The sequence below is a fragment of the Pleurodeles waltl genome, chromosome 1_2 (assembly GCF_031143425.1).
Source record: "Pleurodeles waltl isolate 20211129_DDA chromosome 1_2, aPleWal1.hap1.20221129, whole genome shotgun sequence".
NCBI lineage: Eukaryota > Metazoa > Chordata > Amphibia > Caudata > Salamandridae > Pleurodeles > Pleurodeles waltl.
The window spans coordinates 505765433-505782535 of NC_090437.1; positions in this window are offsets into that span (position 1 = coordinate 505765433).

Consider the following 17103-nt stretch of genomic DNA (forward strand, 5'->3'; position numbering starts at 1 on the left):
GGGTACACCTGAAGCACCAGCAGCAGTCCTAACAGAAGCACCATGTACCGCTCCTTGGTCCAAGTCAGTCTTGATTTCGGGACCTTCCCAGACAGGAGGACTACTTTAGTCCTGATAAATGAGTACTCCAAAGATCAAGTTGTCGAAGTCATTGACTCCACCACTTTTGCTAACATTGCTCCCATCCTAGAGAAGATATTTGCAATGTTCGGACTCCCCAATGAGATTAAGAATGACAATGGGTGGCCCTTCCAATGGACAGAGTTCCATGACCTACTAGAACGATTAGGCATACAACATCAGCAAATCACCCCAAAGTGGCCACAGGCAAACGGTAAAGTCTAGAGCTTCATGCATATGGTAATCAAGGCCCTCCGGATCACCACACTTTAGGCGGTTGACTCAGAGCTCAGTCTCCAGCATTTCCTGAAGGAGTACAGAGGAACCCCACACTGTACCATGCAACGGGCCCCATAGTTACTCATGCTAAGTGGGGTAAGACATGACACCCTTCCAACCTACCCAGGTTAGCAGCCACCCTCATACTGCCCTGAGGAGAACCAAGCAGGGAGGCGAGAAACAGACACTCGAGTAACAAAGCAAAAGGCCTGGGTGGAAGTTACGAACTCTCTTCAAGCCTGGAGTATGGACAGTCATTGGCAAAGCTAGCACCATCGTTACCGCAAGAAAAGGAGTTGAGCAAATAAAAAGGAACATCTCATGGTTTCATAAGGCAGCCTTCACTGAGCACCTTGGAGATACTTTGTACTTTGATGACATCACCTGAGAATTACAGCACAACGATTAAGAGCCAAGGGAACCAACACCTTGTGAACCACCCTCTGGCCACGGCTTACGAGGACCCCAGTCCGACAGCCATTCTAAGAACCTTGAAGATGTGGGCCGCTCATGGTTCCGGTCCAATCCACAGCTAAGTCAGAGACTATGATTTTGTGTGTTGCACGACTAAATTAACACTGAGTTGGGGAGGGATGTAATGAGCTGCGCAGGTCTTGGTAGGTTGACCTATCCTTTACCCAGTGTCCTCTGTTACACACCTACATCCTGTGGCTATAAATAAATGGTAGGAAAGATCGCACAGGGTCCTCTGTCCGAACTGTATACTGAGGTATGCATGTCCTATTATTCCAGCGCAGTCCACACCACAGAGCAGTGCGGTGCAGCCATTGGCCAAGCTGACTGGACCATCACACCAACCACCACTCAGTGTACATGTATAACACTTGTTATCCTATGGATTTGGTGCAGTCTGCTCCCTTTAGTACTCCTGCGTTTTCATGTACAATTGGCTGTGCCTTCTTATTCAGAACAATATTTTAGACCCTCCTCACAGAGAGAAGCATTTCAGCAGTCTTGGACAGTGCAGATCAGCACAATAGCAGAACGAGCTAGGCCAGAGATGTAATTACTGAGTTTGTTTGTAAATATTCTTTGTATTCTCGTGCTTTACTGTCATGGAGCAAATATTTCATTTAAACTCACACATTTTCCCGCTGCTTCTGTTGCTCATGCAATGGAGAAGTTTACTTTCAGTGATGGCTGAAAAGCAGAGAAGCACAAATTCCATAGGATGCAACCGTTATTAATGAATGATCTACTGAACTATTTACAGGATGTGCCCAGTGCTCTGTGATTGAAAATCAAGAAGTGAAGCAGAGTTTGACTTCTCACTCTTCCTTATGTGCTAGGAAGCGGTCAAATTCGACTCCTCTCCACATTGACTCATCTTGCTGGAATCTGGTGATTCTGTCCGGGAAGGGCACACATCACTAGAAAGAGAAAGAAATACAGTGCTTAATTTGAGCAGGTGGACGGAGGGTGAGGCAACCAGCGGTCATCTTTGGGGACCGGCACTTATTTTTCCTCAACAGATTGTGATCCAGAAAAAAAACAAGAAAAACGCAAAAGGTGGAAAGAAGGAGAAATTGATTGGATGGAAAAACAGTGCGAGAGAGAGAAAGCCAGGATGAAAAACAACCTCCAAGCTTGAGATAAACTATCAGGGAGAATTTTGGGGAATCAAGATTACAAAGCATTGGTACTTAATGCCCCAAACTTTACTAGCACTGATCACAAGCTTTTGAGAAAAACTTTGGGCCCTGGAACTTACTCTTTTACAAATTAAGTACTAAGTAAATGGTAAAAGAAATTGAGACAATTTGGATAGTGATGTAGGACATAAACAGGTGGGGAGTGGGGAACAGTCAGCAATTACTACACCAAGATGTATAAAAATGCAAATCCAATATCCAATATATTGCAAGAGGGTTAGAATTGACAAGGAAGTGCCCACAGCACATCCTGTGCCCAGAGCACACCCTGTGTGTGCCCACACCACATCCTGTGCCCTCATTTACCACTTTAATAAATCTTCAAAGTTTAGTGGCTGGACTACCAGAAATCAAAATACAAAAAGATATTTGCCAACTATGAGAAGAATGATATGTGGAATGCCCCATGCTGCATTTGGGAATGACACATGTATGAAATCTGTCCTTCCCAAATGGTCACCCCGGATGTTTTGCCTTTTGCTGTTCCCTATATTTTTGTGGGCTTTAGAACTCTGTGCATTTTATCACTGCTAACAGTAGGTAAGAGTCTATGCTCTCCCTTTAAACATAATCAAAATCTCATAATTCTAATTTGTATATTTAACCAGTATAAAGTATCAGGGCCAGCTCTAGGGTGGTGCAATGAGTGCCACAGCAACTAGTGCTGTTTTTGGGTGGGGGTGCTGTGTTTGCAGGTGTATAGTGGTTTGAAGAGCACCTGCTGCGGCTTTCCTTGCCTCCAGCAATTTTCAGGCAACAATAAAAATGAGAGAGATCTGAGTTTTCCCTAGAGGCAGTTTTAAGGTAGCGCAGAAGGTTTGTATGCCTACTGCAAAGATTGTTTACCACGCAGATCACAAAATGCATATAATGCAAACAGGTTAGCGAGTTGCTACTTTTGCCAGAGAGGTCCCTTTGTTACTTGCAGTTTTTAAGTTAAATCCTAATACAGAACAGTAAGCTATTAACTGTCATCAAAGAACTCCAAGCGTACTGCAAGGTATAGATTAGAGAATTATGATTTTTCCCCAGTCTTTCATTATACTAATGTTGCAAAAAGGATTGATTTGGGTAGAAATCAATTCTTCCTATTAAAGAGAAGCTCCAAACATGGTGTTACATTTTAAATTCTGAGTTTGTGCTTCTCCAGGCCAAAAGCTCTTAAACTACACAGTGCGTCATTCCGACCCTGGCGGTAAAAACCGCCAGGGCCGCGAATGACGGAAGCACCACCAACAGGCTGGCGGTGCTTCCTGGCCCATTCTGACCGCGGCGGTAAAGCCGCGGTCAGAAAACCGGGTCCGGCGGTTTCCCGCCGGATTATGACCCCCTTCCCGCCAGCCTGTTTCTGGCGGTTTTCACCGCCAGGAACAGGCTGGCGGGAACGGGTGTCCTGGGGCTCCTGGGGGCCCCTGCACTGCCCATGCCACTGGCATGGGCAGTGCAGGGGCCCCCTAATAGGGCCCTAGCATGCTTTTCACTGTCTGCTTAGCAGACAGTGAAAAGCGCGATGGGTGCAACTGCACCCGTCGCACACCTGCAACACCGCCGGCTCCATTCGGAGCCGGCTTCAGTGTTGCAGCCCGCCGGCCCAGCGGGAAGGTCAGAATGGCCCCAGCGGTCTTTCGACCGCGGAGCGGCCATATGGCGGTTCCCGCCAGAGTAGGAATGAGGGCCACAGTATACCAGTATAGATGACATATGACTCTTAAACTATGTCGTCCTCTGTCTTACATAACATTTCTTATACACTGATTTACACACCTATGCTTGATTGTCTCTGTGTCATATGTTTGCAACGTAAAGTGCTCTGACAGGCTACACTGGTATGAATGGTACTATAAAACTAAATAAATGCATCTGAGAGGGAGTTGTGATGGAGACTTGAGGTGCAGTGTTAAATTGTGGTAGTGAGGGAATCCAAAACGGAGGTGGTCATTAGAGGAGAGCCAACAAACATTGTTGCGCAGGGCATCAACAGCATTAAGGAGGTCATCATGACCCTGGCAGTCCTCTGTCCACCAGGGTTAATGTGGCGGTATCACCATCAACAGGCTGGCGGTAATGAACACCAAATAATGACCATGGTGGTGAGCCCTCCCATAGACAGCCAATGTACCACACCAACTGCCAGCGTGGTACGAATACCGAACACGGCGGTAGCCACCTACAGGCAGGCAAAAGACAAGGATCCCCCCACCATATTATGGCATAGCACACTGCCAGGATTTACGGGGCAGTAGCTACAACACCGAAAGCCTGGCGGAAACACATCAAATAAAAGGAGACACTCACCTCCAGGGACACAGAGGAGTCTGCAGCCGCCATGGAACCAAAACTGCAAGTCTTCCCGATGCTGTACCATGCCATGGCCGTATTGGAGCATCAATGCCAACGAAGATGACGACAGTGAATACAGCTGCCTAGCACACAAGGGAGGGAGGGGGGGAGAGTGACACACACAACACACACCATACGCACACCACACACCCAGAACCAGATGCAGGGCAAAATAACAGTTACAGAACCCCGGAGTAAATAATGCCAGGACACATACACAGTTCCAACCACTGTATTCCTGTTGTGTGAACATGTAAAATGGAAAAACATACACAACTACAGAAATAAATACATGCAGGCCCAAAGGCCAGTCCAAAGTCACAAATGCCCCAGGGTAAAGTCCAAGCCCCAACCTGACTCCTGACAACAGCGGGACTCCACTGCTCTGGGGCATCATGTTAGAAATGGGCAGGCACTTAGGAGGTGGAGGGGTTGAGGGGCACTCATTGGGAGTAGGCTTCCTGCCCACTGGTTCTGGAGGAGGGTGCCTACCCACTGGTTCTGGAGGGGGCTGCCTGCCCACTGGTTATCGATGCTGCTCCTTGGCCTCTGGTTCGGGATGCTGCTCCATGGCCTCTGGTTCGGGATGCTACTCCATTGCCTCTGGTTCGTGATGGTGCTCCTTGGCCTCTGGTTTGGGATGCTGCTCCATGGTCTCTGGCTTGTGATGGTGCTCCTTGGCCTCTGGTTCAGGATGCTGCTGCTTGTCCTCTGGTTCCGGATGGGGCTCCTGGGCACAGTTTTGAGTGGGGCCTCCTTGGCCACGGGTTCTAGTGGGCCCTCCTTGGCCTTGGATTTAGGTGTGACCACCTTGTCCTTGGAGTTTGGTGTGGCCTCCTTGGTCTTGGATTTTGGTGTGACCTCCTTGGCCTGGGATTTAAGTGGTGCCTCCTTGGCCTTGGATTTTGGTGTGTCCTCTTTAACCTGGGAGTTGGGTGTGGCCTTCTTGGCCTTGGATTTTGGTGTTGCCTCCTTGGCCTGGGATTTGGGTGTGGTCTCCTTGGAGTTTGGGGTGGGCTCCTTGGCCTGGGATTTTGGTGTGGCCTCCTTGGCCTTGGATTTTGGTGTGGGCTTCTGGGCCTGGGATTTCGGTGTGGCCTCCTTGACCTGGGATGTGGCCTCCTTGGCCTTGGATTTTGGTGTGGCCTCCTTTGCCTAGGATTTGGGTGTATGCCTCCTTGCCCTTGGATTTTGGTGTGGCCTCCTTGGCATGGGATTTGGGTGTGGCCTCCTTGGCCTTGGATTTGGCTGGGGCACCCTTGTCCTGGGATTTGAGTGGGGCCTCCTTGTCCATAGGTTTTAGTGGTGGCCCCATGGTATTGGCCGTCTGTTTGGGAGGGGGCAGCACTTTAGCCCTCAGTTTTGGGGGGGAGGAGTGTTGTAGATGGGGGGGCGGCATCGCACTCATGTGCCCCTTAGTGGCAACTGGAAACTTTTGTGGTGGAGCTGTGTCAGACTAGGTGCTTGAGGTACTGGGCTGGGGTGGTGGGACCTTCCTGTTATGGCCAGGATGAGGGGAGGACGACGGAAGAGGTCAAGGTGGGCAAGGAAAAGCTATTTAGGGCCAATGGGGTAGGATGTGGGAGGGGGGAAGGGAGTGGTTGTAGGAGGACGAGGTGTGCTGGACTTGGGAGCAGGTGCATGGATGGTGCATGTGTGAGGTGGATGGCTGTTGGGGGTCTGAGTGTGAGTGCGAGTGTGTGTGTGTCTCTGGAGGGGGGCAGACAGGGTGGGGAGGACTAACAGGATGTGTGGATGGATGTTGTGGTGGTGTCTGCAAGTGAGGTGGGTGTGCTGCATGATGTGGCGATGGTGGTGGTGGTGACTGCGCATGTGGTGTGTGGGGTGCAATATCTGCGGGTCTGCTGTTGTGGTGACTGTGGGCAAGGCTGTGCAGGGGGCAGGTTCTGGCACTATTGATGCAGTGCATGGAGGTGTGAGTTAGGGTGTGACTGTGAGGGAGAAAGAGGAGGGGGAGACAGTGGAGGCAGTGGATGATGTGTGTTCATCTTTGTGTTGGCTGTGTGAGTGCTTGTGGACTGAAGTGAGCTGCCTGTGTTTGTCTCTGCAAGTCTTGTGTGTTGTTTTGGGTGCATGCTTGTTAGAATGTGTGCATGGGATGGGTTGTGGTGAGGAGACTGGGAAGTGGTAGTTGGAGGGAGGACGTATGAAACAGGGACACTGGCTGCCATCAGTGAAGGGGCCAGAACCTGAAACTATCTCTGTATGGCCATCAATCCACCGTGAATGCCCCCCAGGAAGACATTGCATTGCTGCATCTGGGATGCCAGTCCCTGGATGGCATTCACTATGGTTGACTGCTCTACTGAGAGGGATCTCAGGAGGTCAATAGCCTCCTCATTGAGGGCAGCAGAGCTGACTGGGGCGGGGCCTGATGTGCCTAGGACAAAGGAGATGCCCACTCTCCTGGGTGAGTGTGCATGGGCAACTAAGTGGGGGCTACTGGGATGGTGGTGCTGGTACAGGGAGTGGCTGTAGAGCCTGTAGCTGCGGTGGTCCTAGAGGTGTCCATCACCACGAGGGAGCTCCCATCGGAGGAGGTATCAGAGTCAGTGATATCAGCTCCTGTCCCCGATGTGGTGCTCCCCTCACCCTCCGTCCCACTGGTCCCCTCGGCATTGGTAGACTCTGCCTCCTGGGTCCCATGGGCTGCAGCTCCCTCACTCTCCGGTGCCCTTGCTCATTCGCCAGATGATGCTAATGCACACATGGACAGGATGACAAAAGGATAGGGGGGAGAAAGAAAGGGAGCACAGGGTCAATCACAGCACCAAGAGCACAAATGGCATACACATCACTGTCACACACTGAGATTGAGAATAGGCAGTATGAACCACTCTGGCATACCACTGGCTAAGTACCACAGCAGGTAGGAGCCAAACACTGCCAGGTACACACCAACTGAAACCATCTAAGCCCTGTTTGATATGGGAAGCCAGATACCTAGCTATCAAAAACATGCATTTCACCCCAGTAACCTAAGCTAGATCACACAGCAATGTCTAAACTGGCATATTGGGGCATTCACTGACTAGTACCCTGCACCTAAATCCCATGCAAGGCAACAGAGATGGTTGTCAAACACACTGTACTCACCCCCTTATGGCTGCTGTGATGCCCTCAAGCACCCATCCAGCTCTGGGTAGGCCGCTGCCAGTATGTGGGCCATTAGGGGGGTAAGGTTCCGATGGGCACCCCTCCCTCGTTGGGAGGCCATCCCCAGCTCAGCCTCCATGATCTTCCGGGCCCAGCATCTCAGGTCCTCTCACTGTTTCCTGCAATGGCTGCTCCACCTGCTATAGACCCCCAGGGTCCGCACATCCTTGGCGATGGGATACCACAACCCCTTCTTCTGATGGGCGCTGACCTGCAGAGTAAACACAGAAGGTGGGACACCATGAACCAGACAATTCAGTCTGTAACACATATGGCCCACAAAAAGCATTATCTCCTCATCAGGTACACACATGACCCATACCTCTGCATTAGGGTTACCACCAGCCACCCCCCCCCATCTGACACACTACCAGCACACACATCTCCATGCATCCCTGTTGCATGCAAAGTACCCATGGTGTACTCACCTGTTGGTATAGAGGCCCATACAACTGCCCATACTGGGGTAGGACCCCATCCACGAGGCTCTCCAACTCCTCCGACAAGAAGGCTGGGGCCTTTTCCCCTGTTGCACGAGCCATGGCAGGTTCCAGACACAGGTCACAGCAGCACATGCAGTGGAGATATCGTCTTGTGGAAAGTCAGGAATCAAGTGAAGTGGTAGAAAGGAAATGGCGGTCACGTCTGTGGCAGTGAACACCGTCACCACCAGCGATAATCATCATTGGTTCCTGTACTCCATAGAGCCCCATGTTAGCCAATGAGAAATTGCACAGCGGTGCATACCACCTCCTGCCATGACGCGAACGCCAGTGGAGTGAGGTCACTTCCACCTGTCCCTGCATACAGGACAGGAGTTTGCCATTTTCTAAATGCTAGTACACATTTACAGATTAAATCGTGCATCACTGTAGTCAAATGTACTCACCTACACAATTCCAGTGTCCAACATACAAGCATGCTCTGTGTACAGTGCTGTAGTGTGTTCATGGTTCCTGTTGTCACTCCTTTCTTACATTTGGTCCCTTAGGTACCAACACCAACAGAGGTATAGGAGGAGGCTAACACCTGTGTACAGACCCCTTGTGGACGTGGCTACACTGGAAGACCGGCACATCATACTCACCTATCATCTAGACAGGCCACAATCACAGAGCTGTGTGAACAATTGGAACCTGATCTGATATCTGACATCTGTAGCACCACAGCAAACTCCCCTCTTATGCAGGTACTCTCAGTGCTCTATTTCCTGGCAACTGGCTCTTTCCAGGTGACAGTGGGCTTGGCTACAGGGATGTCACAGCCAATTTTCTCTTTTGTGCTTACAAGGGTTTTTTGCAGCCTTGCTCAAACACATGTGCAGCTATATCGCATTCCCCCAAATAGATGATTTACCCACTGTGAAGGATGGATTCTATGCAATGGAACATATACCACATGTTATTGGAGCCATTGACGGACCCATATTGCCTTAGTTCCTCCCAGGGCCAATGAACAAGTGTACAGGAATTGGAAGAGTTTCCACTCACTCAATGTCAAGATGGTGTGCCTTGCTGACCAGTACACCTCCCACGTCATTGCTAAGTATCTAGGGTCGGTGCATGATGCCTTTGTCCCACAGCTGATGGCACAACTACAGAGGCCCATATTTATACTTTTTTAGCGCCGTATTTGCGTCATTTTTGTACGCAAAAGCAGCGCAAACTTTCAAAATACAATTGTATTTTGGAAGTTTGCGCTGATTTTGCGTCAAAAAATGACGCAAATGCAGCACTAAAAAAGTATAAATATGGGCCAGAGTGTGGCTAATGGGTGAGCCTGAGTCCCCACCCAATGTATGTCAGTGTATGCCTTCAGGAGTCATACCCCATGCCATTGTGCATGACTAATGTGTGTCCCTTACTTATTGCAGGTGATTCCGGCTACTCAAACCTGTCCTGGCTCATGACCCCTGTTAGAAATCTGAGAACAGGGGCTGAAAATAGGTACAATGATGCTCATGGGCGTACCAGGAGGATTGTAGAAAGGACCTTCGGGCTCCTGAAGGCTAGGTTCAGATGCCTCCATCTGACAAGTGGATCCCTGTGCTACTCCCCTGAGACGGTCTGCAGATCGTTGTTGTGTGCTGCATGTTGCACAATTTAGCACTCAGACGGCATGTACCCTATCTGCAGAAGGAGAGGGGTGACAATGCAGCTGTGGCAGAAGTGGACACTGTGTACAGTGAGGAGGAGGAAGATGAGGAGGATGTGCAGTACTTCCAATGTAACTCAAGTAAGACAGTTGAATTAAACATTTCTACATTTTAGTGTTGTGCTGTGTCACTGCAGCATAATGCAAGTCATAACCTTTGCATCCCACCTGACTGCCACCTATGCCTTCCCTTATTGCAGATGTTGGTGTTGTTCCAACAATGTACTGCTGTGATGTTTACAGACTGCTGAGACATATTTGTTGGATAGATCAACATGTTACTGGACATTTACACAGAATCATGCAGTTCATTACAGTTCAATACCTTGTACATTACCTGTATATAAAGCACTATTACTCAAGTTGTGTACAAGGGTGTTTATTGAAAATTGGTATACAATGGGAAGTGGAATGGAGTGGGGTGATGGTTGGGAATAGTCCAGTGTAGTGGGCCAGTCTGTTTGTAGCACAGGTCATGTGTCTAAGGGGCCATAGAAAGGGGAGCAATGACAGTTCAAAGTGGACAAGGTGACACAGTGGAACACAAGGGGGACATTCAGGAGGGCCTCATTTCCTGGCGGTGGTCTTTGTCCTTGCAAGTGTCTCTGGTGTCTGTCTGGGTCAAAGGATTCCTTTGCGGGATGGTTCACCTTCTGCAGGTGAGGGGTTCTTGTGGCCTGTGGGTCCTGTGGCAGGGCCTCTTGTCCATTAGCTGCAATAGATGTAGAGGGCTGATCAGTAGACTGGCTAGTGGAAGGGGCCTGCTGGTGTGATGTATAGTCCCTCATGATGCTGGCCATATCACCCAGCACCCCTGCAATGGAGATCATGGTGGTGTTCAGGGCCTCCAATTCTTTCTTGATCTCTTGGTGGTGTTCCTCCTGCAGCCGCTGGTTCTCCTGCATGATGCTTATCGCCTGACCCATCTTTTCCTGGGATTGTTGATAAGCCCCCAGGACATTAGTGAGTGCCTCCTGGGCAGTCGGTTCCCTGGGCCTGTCCTTCCCCTGGCACACAGCTTTCCTCTGACAGTCCCTCGCCTCCTGTCAACTGAAGAACCTTTTGTGCCAATCCCTACAGTGGCAGTTCAAACATGGCTTCAGGACTATCATTGCAAACTGACTATAGCAGAGTTTAAACAGCAATTTTGACAGGTCAAAACAGGTCAAAACCGACTTTTCAAATATAAAAAAGTTACCCATATGAAGACCCTGTAGCCCACAAGGCAGGATGTGTGTGATAGTAGTGTTTACTGTATCTACTCCCCTTTTATATGGAGTGAAATGATCATCTAAACTAGCAAGTACAGGAATGGAGAATGTTAAGCTATTTCAGGAAACTGCTAAATATTTGTAAAGCATAGTCTGTCCTTGCCAAGTTTGTATGCAGTTGTTCAGAAACTGCGTCCCATAGCTTAGTAGAAAAGCTCAGCAAAACCTTAGTTGTTCTGCAGTTCTGGCAACTCACCTGCACCTTAAACTGTTCTGAGCATCTGCTTACTGATTATAGCTACCTTGGTGCAGATAATCCTCCATTCGAAAATCTGCCATTAGTGACATAGCTGTATTCCTCAACAATGACACACTAAGTACACACAACTCACTACTGAAAGTTCCTACGTATTATCACATGAGCACTTGAGAATACTGGAATAAAAAAGGTTCAACATCCTTTGTTTGGGAAAGGCACAGTGACTGCCTCTACACTAAGGCACACTAATGGTATAGTTTTCACTTGCTGTATACTGCTTGCTCATGTGTCTGACTCATGCTGGGTTAGTGGCAAATATACTAACGTACACTGATTGCTGCAACTAGGTGTATTTTTGTGTATGGTGGAGTAAGTCTCACACAACAAAAAATCTCAGATTTAGGTACCCATTGAATTCGGTCCTGCTGAAACTATTGTTTTTAGCACAATGCTCCAAACTGGAGAAATTCTAATGTTGCACCCAAGGAAGGTCCCTTGCCAGATGGCACCTTGGCACCATCTCCAGGTGAAGATTGCTGCAATTAGTTAGCCACTTTTGTGGAGCTCTGATTCGTCCTCTGCACCGATTTGGTTGGAGCCGAAGAGTGCTCAATGAGGCCAGATACTGTCTCCATGAGATCACACTGCAGAGGATTTGCCATTGTGAATAAATTCCAAGAAGGGGAAACCTGGAAAATTGTTAGCAAATGAGTAGTTATGGCTCAAATAAATGTGCACCTAAAATAGATCAATGCACAATCCAAGCAAACAATGGAAAGGATAAAACAAGAGGAAAAAGGTAGTTTCCAGCTGATGTATCTTTGTAGTAGATTGCAGCTGGGAGACTTGCACAAAGGTAATCCTGGAACAGCCACAGGATGTAGAACGGCTTGCAGGCAACACAACAGTTTAAGCCCTTGCTAGTGTGCAGTCTCCCAAAAATGCACATGTAGGCAATCAGGTTATTAGCTAACCACTCACTTTGCACACCAATCAACAATCTTGTCAGTCACTGAATTAACCTGCGCTCAACCACATGGCAGCTCTGGTACAGAGCAGGCAGGCTTAAGTTAGAGCACTGTGTAACGCATTTGAGCAGTACCAAAACAGTAATAAAGTTAAAGTGTAACACAATAAATATCTCAAAATGATTTAGAAAATAGAGTACAATTTAGTAAGAACAAATTACACCAAAAACAACAAAAATCAAATTGGGGAACCAGAGATATGCATTTTTCAAGTTTTAAATTAAAATAGTGCTAAAAACCTCTGAATGTCAACCGCTGTCACCTGGTCTGAGCAGACTGGAACCAAGGCACAATTTCGGCCCAACTGCTACAGAGTGCGGCCTGACATAGGGACTAGGTTCAAGCAGGCTTATGATTTACCTTGAGACCCAAAATTGGAAGTCCAAAATCATCAGGTGTGCAAAGCAGCAGGCTGTAGCCTAAAAGGGCTCCATTAGGTTGGATAGTCATTAGATTCATTCTAGGTGAAATTGTTTTTTTTTTTTGCTAGAATGCTCTGAGTATGAGAAATTGTAATTTTGCACCCACTGAAGGTTCCTTCACTGTAGAATAATTTTGGCGCCTTTGTCAGGTGAAAATTTGTTCATTCGCACTTACGAGCATATTTATAAGCTCCCAGCGCCACATTTGTGGCATTTATTTTGATGCAAATGTGACGTTAAGATGGCACTTCACACGCTTCATATTTACAAAGTGGTGCCATGCTTACATTGTGTCACTTTGTAAACCCTTGCACCACATTATGTCTGCACAAGGCATAATGTATGCAAGGGGGACATACTGTGGCTGAAAATAATGGTGCAAGGAAATCCAAGAGATTTTCTTGCGCCTGTTTTTTGGCACTTTTAATGCCTGCTCAGAGCAGGCGTTAAAAGGCGGTATACCATTATTTATAATGGGCTCTTATGTACTCTGCAGGAGTAGCGCACACATTTTGGCAATACTCCTGCAGAGTACATCAATAGCATCAAAAGAAATGACAGTAGTGCCCTCTATCCTGCGCCATGGTGTGCCGTATTTTAAATACGGCGCACACATGGTGGCGGTAGGGGGAACTAAGTGGCGCTGCATGCTGCACTAAGTGCAGTGCCACTTTACTTAAATCGGTGCCCTTAGTCTTTTTTTTGCAGCTTGAATTCATTCAGTGGGGCAAAGCTGCAGGCTGTAGCCAAAGAGAGCTCAATGAGGCCAGATGCCGACTCGATGAGGTCCCCCTGCAGAGGATTTGTGCTCATGAAAAAGCTGCAGGGGGTGGGGAATCTGAATCTTCAGTCAAACAGCAATGCACCTTGGTCCAGTCGGCTAGGCAGGTTTGTCCTGGTCCTCCAGCAGTCTTTGGAGCCAAAACGTTTCTAAGTCTAAGGTTTTCATGGGTGGTTGGAGAAGTCCAGCTAGACACAGCCACATGTTGAAGGACCTCAGGAACTGCACTTAGGGGTCACGATTCACTCTATTAGTGGCCATTAGATAGGCCCAAGTCATGGCCAATTGGAACTGGTCAGTTGGATAATTGCAAGGAAGGACTCCTGTAGCATGTTGTGTCCCTGTAGCTTAAACAAGAGGTCAGCCTTATGGCCTTTCAAGTCCAAGTTTTTATCCTGGGCACAAGAGGGAGCATGCTAAGCCCTTCAGGGCTCCGCTCAGGTTTTAGACAGCAGGTTCTGTCCTCTTCTGTTCTTTCTCAGGTGCAGTAGTGTTCTAAGGAGGGCACTGGGGATGCCATATTTATACCTGACAATAGTTTGTGGATGGGGGTGACTATTGGTTCCTCTCTAATCAAAGGAGTCAAAGTTTCCAGGAGTTATCCTACACAATTTTGCAGCATTTCCTGTGCGCTCTACTGTAAACAATTCCACAGCACCCCTCTTTGCCTTTATCTATGATTGTTTAACACGTGCCCTCTTGTGCAGAGTCTGTATGTCCACTTCAGAGGCATGACCAGGAAAATAAACAAGCTCTCTTCTGCAGTCACTCCAAATGAGTTCTGGGGGCAGCCCCCTCCCTATTAGGACTGAGGTTTGCCTGAAAGAGGAACAAAAGAAGGGACCTCACCAGGTGAGATCTGACATCTGCCTGTGACATAAGAGGCCCTTTTATAGTAAATTAAGTTCCTGGGCACTCCCCACATCCAGGCAATAACCCCTGCTCTGTGAGCAGATTTCACACCTCATTCAAAGTTACTGCTGGAGATGAATTCAGATTAGTCCCCAGAGGCTTTAGGAAGGTCATAGGCAACTTTCTAAAAGTAATATTTCCTTAATATTTATTACATCTCTGACATCACCAGTGACGTGGACATTTAATACATTTTACAAGGAGTCATTAAATTGTACTTCTAGTTATTTCCTAGCCAAAGATAGCATTGTTAAATTTAATAGTGTGTCCCAATGTTTTTCTCCTGAACTGCCAGGCACAAAAATAGCTTTCAAGTGCTGCTCACTATTGGGATTTGTTTAATATTAGATTCTTACATGTTCTACTTTTAAATACCATCCACACTGCCTAATAGGCTACAAGGCCTATTAAGGGGAGATATAGGCCCTCATTAAAACCCTGGCGGTCGGTGATAAAGCAGTGGTAATAACGCCAACAGACCGGCGGTAACAAAAATGGAATTATGGCCATGGCGGAAACCACAGCCACTTTATCACACCGACCGCCACGGGGGTAGCAACAAGCACCACGCGGTAACCGCCAACAGCCAGGCGGAAGACAATGTACCGCCCACTGCATTATGACCAGCCTATCTGCCACCTTTTCCGGGGCGGTACCAACGACATCAAAGCACAGCAGAAACAGAACACAGAAGTCAAAGGACTCACCTCTGGAGACACAGGGAACAACCACATACTCGTCTACCGCTTCCTGCATTACGAACACCAATGCCGGCAAAGACGACGACGGTGAGTACTGTCACCTAGCACACAAGGGAGGGGGGAGGAAAAAGAGAGTGGCACACACATGCAACATGTAACACCCCCACCCCCAAAACCATACACACAACCAGAGGCAGTAACATTACATATCCACCCCGTACCACACAGGAATAATGCAAGGACAAAATAATTGGAAGTAACTGAGTGTAATATGATTAAAGAACATGAATAAGTGCATTAAATTACAAACGTATATACATATTTACAAATGGAGGGATACTGCCCAGTCCTCAATGTCCGTGGGCCAAAGGGCCACAACACATAGGCCAAGGCCCCACCTCACTCCTGCAACAACACGGGAAGAACACTGCAGGGGCATCAGGTCAAAAATACACAGGCACCTCAGGGGGACAGGGAATGGGGGCACCTCAGCCGGAAGATGGTACAACACCACGGGTCCTGGAGGGGGCTACATGCCCTGTGCGATGTCCTGAGGAGTGCAAGGCCACAGTCTCTCAAGTGGGTGGTTTGCCCACTGCTTGGTCCTGGGGAGTACAAGACCACAGTCTCTCAAGTGGGTGGTTTGCCCACTGCTTGGTCCTGGGGAGTGCAAAGCCACAGTCTCTCTAGTGGATGGCATCTCTACTGGTTCTGGAGGGGGCATTGTGCCCAGTGTGCTTCATCCTGGGAAGGATAGGGTGAGTGAATGGCTTCTCCACTGGTTCTGGAGGGGGCACTGTGCCCAGTGTGCTTCATCCTGGGAAGGATGGGGTGAGTGGATGGCATCTTCCACTGGTTCTGGATGGGGCATTGTGCCCAGTGTGCTTCATCCTGGGAAGGAGGGGGTGAGTGGATGGCTTCTCCACTGGTTCTGGAGGGGGCATTGTGCTCAGTGTGCTTCCTCCTGGGAAGGATGGGGTGAGTGGATGGCTTCTTCCACTGGTTCTGGAGGGGGCATTGTGCCCTGTGATGCAGATCTCAGGGAGTGCAAGGTCACAGTCTCTCACCTGGGTGTCAGACCCACTGGATTTGCAGGGGCCAGGACGCACAACAGCCCATGGAGGCAGGACTACACACTGTCCGATGGCGATGATGGCTGCTCAGTGGTGGCAGTGGAGATCCTGGTGTTGGGGCTGGTAGTGCTGGGGGAGGCTCCAGCCCATCCCCTTCAGCCTTGGACAGCTGCCCACTGGGTCTGCTGCTGCTAGCAGTGGTGCTGATGGCGGTGATGCTGGAAGTGGTGGGGGGAGGCTCCACCCCAACCCCTGCAGCCTCTGACGGCTGCCCACTGGGACTGCTGCTGCTGGCAGCAGTGCTGGTGGCGGTGCTGGTGGCGGTGCTGCTGGTAGTGGTGGTGGGAGGCTCCAGCCCATCCCCTACAGCCTCAGACGGCTGCCCACTGGGACTGCTGCTGCTGGAAGTGGTGGGGGGAGGCTCCAACCCATCCCCTGCAGCTTCAGGTGGCTGCCCACTGGGACTGCTGCTGCTGGTGGCGGTGCTGGCAGCGGTGGGGGGAGGCTCCAGCCCATCCCCTGCAGCCTCGGATAGCTACCCACTGGGGCTGCAGCTGCTGGAAGTGGTGCTGGTGGCAGTGCTGGTGGCGCTGCTGTTGGCACTGCTGGTGGCGATGCTGGTGGCGGTGCTGGCAGTGGTGGGGGAGGCTCCAGCCCTTCCCCTGCAGCCTCAGACAGCTGAACCACCATGGTTGATGCTGGGGGCTCCGAATGAGTCCCAGCACCAGGCCTAATGTCCTTCCCCCCTGCATGTGCAGGCCCCTTGCCCTTCCTGTCAGCAGCCAGTGATTTCTCCTTGCCCTTCCCTGCCTCAGCTGATGGTGCCTCCTTGCCCTTCCTATACACTGCTGGTGGTGCCTCCTTGCCCTTCCTTGATGCACCTGGTGCAGGCACCCTGTCAGTGTTGCTGCCTGTCGCACGGGATCCTCTCCAACCTGCAGTAGCTGTCGACACTACTGTGCCCCTGGAGTGG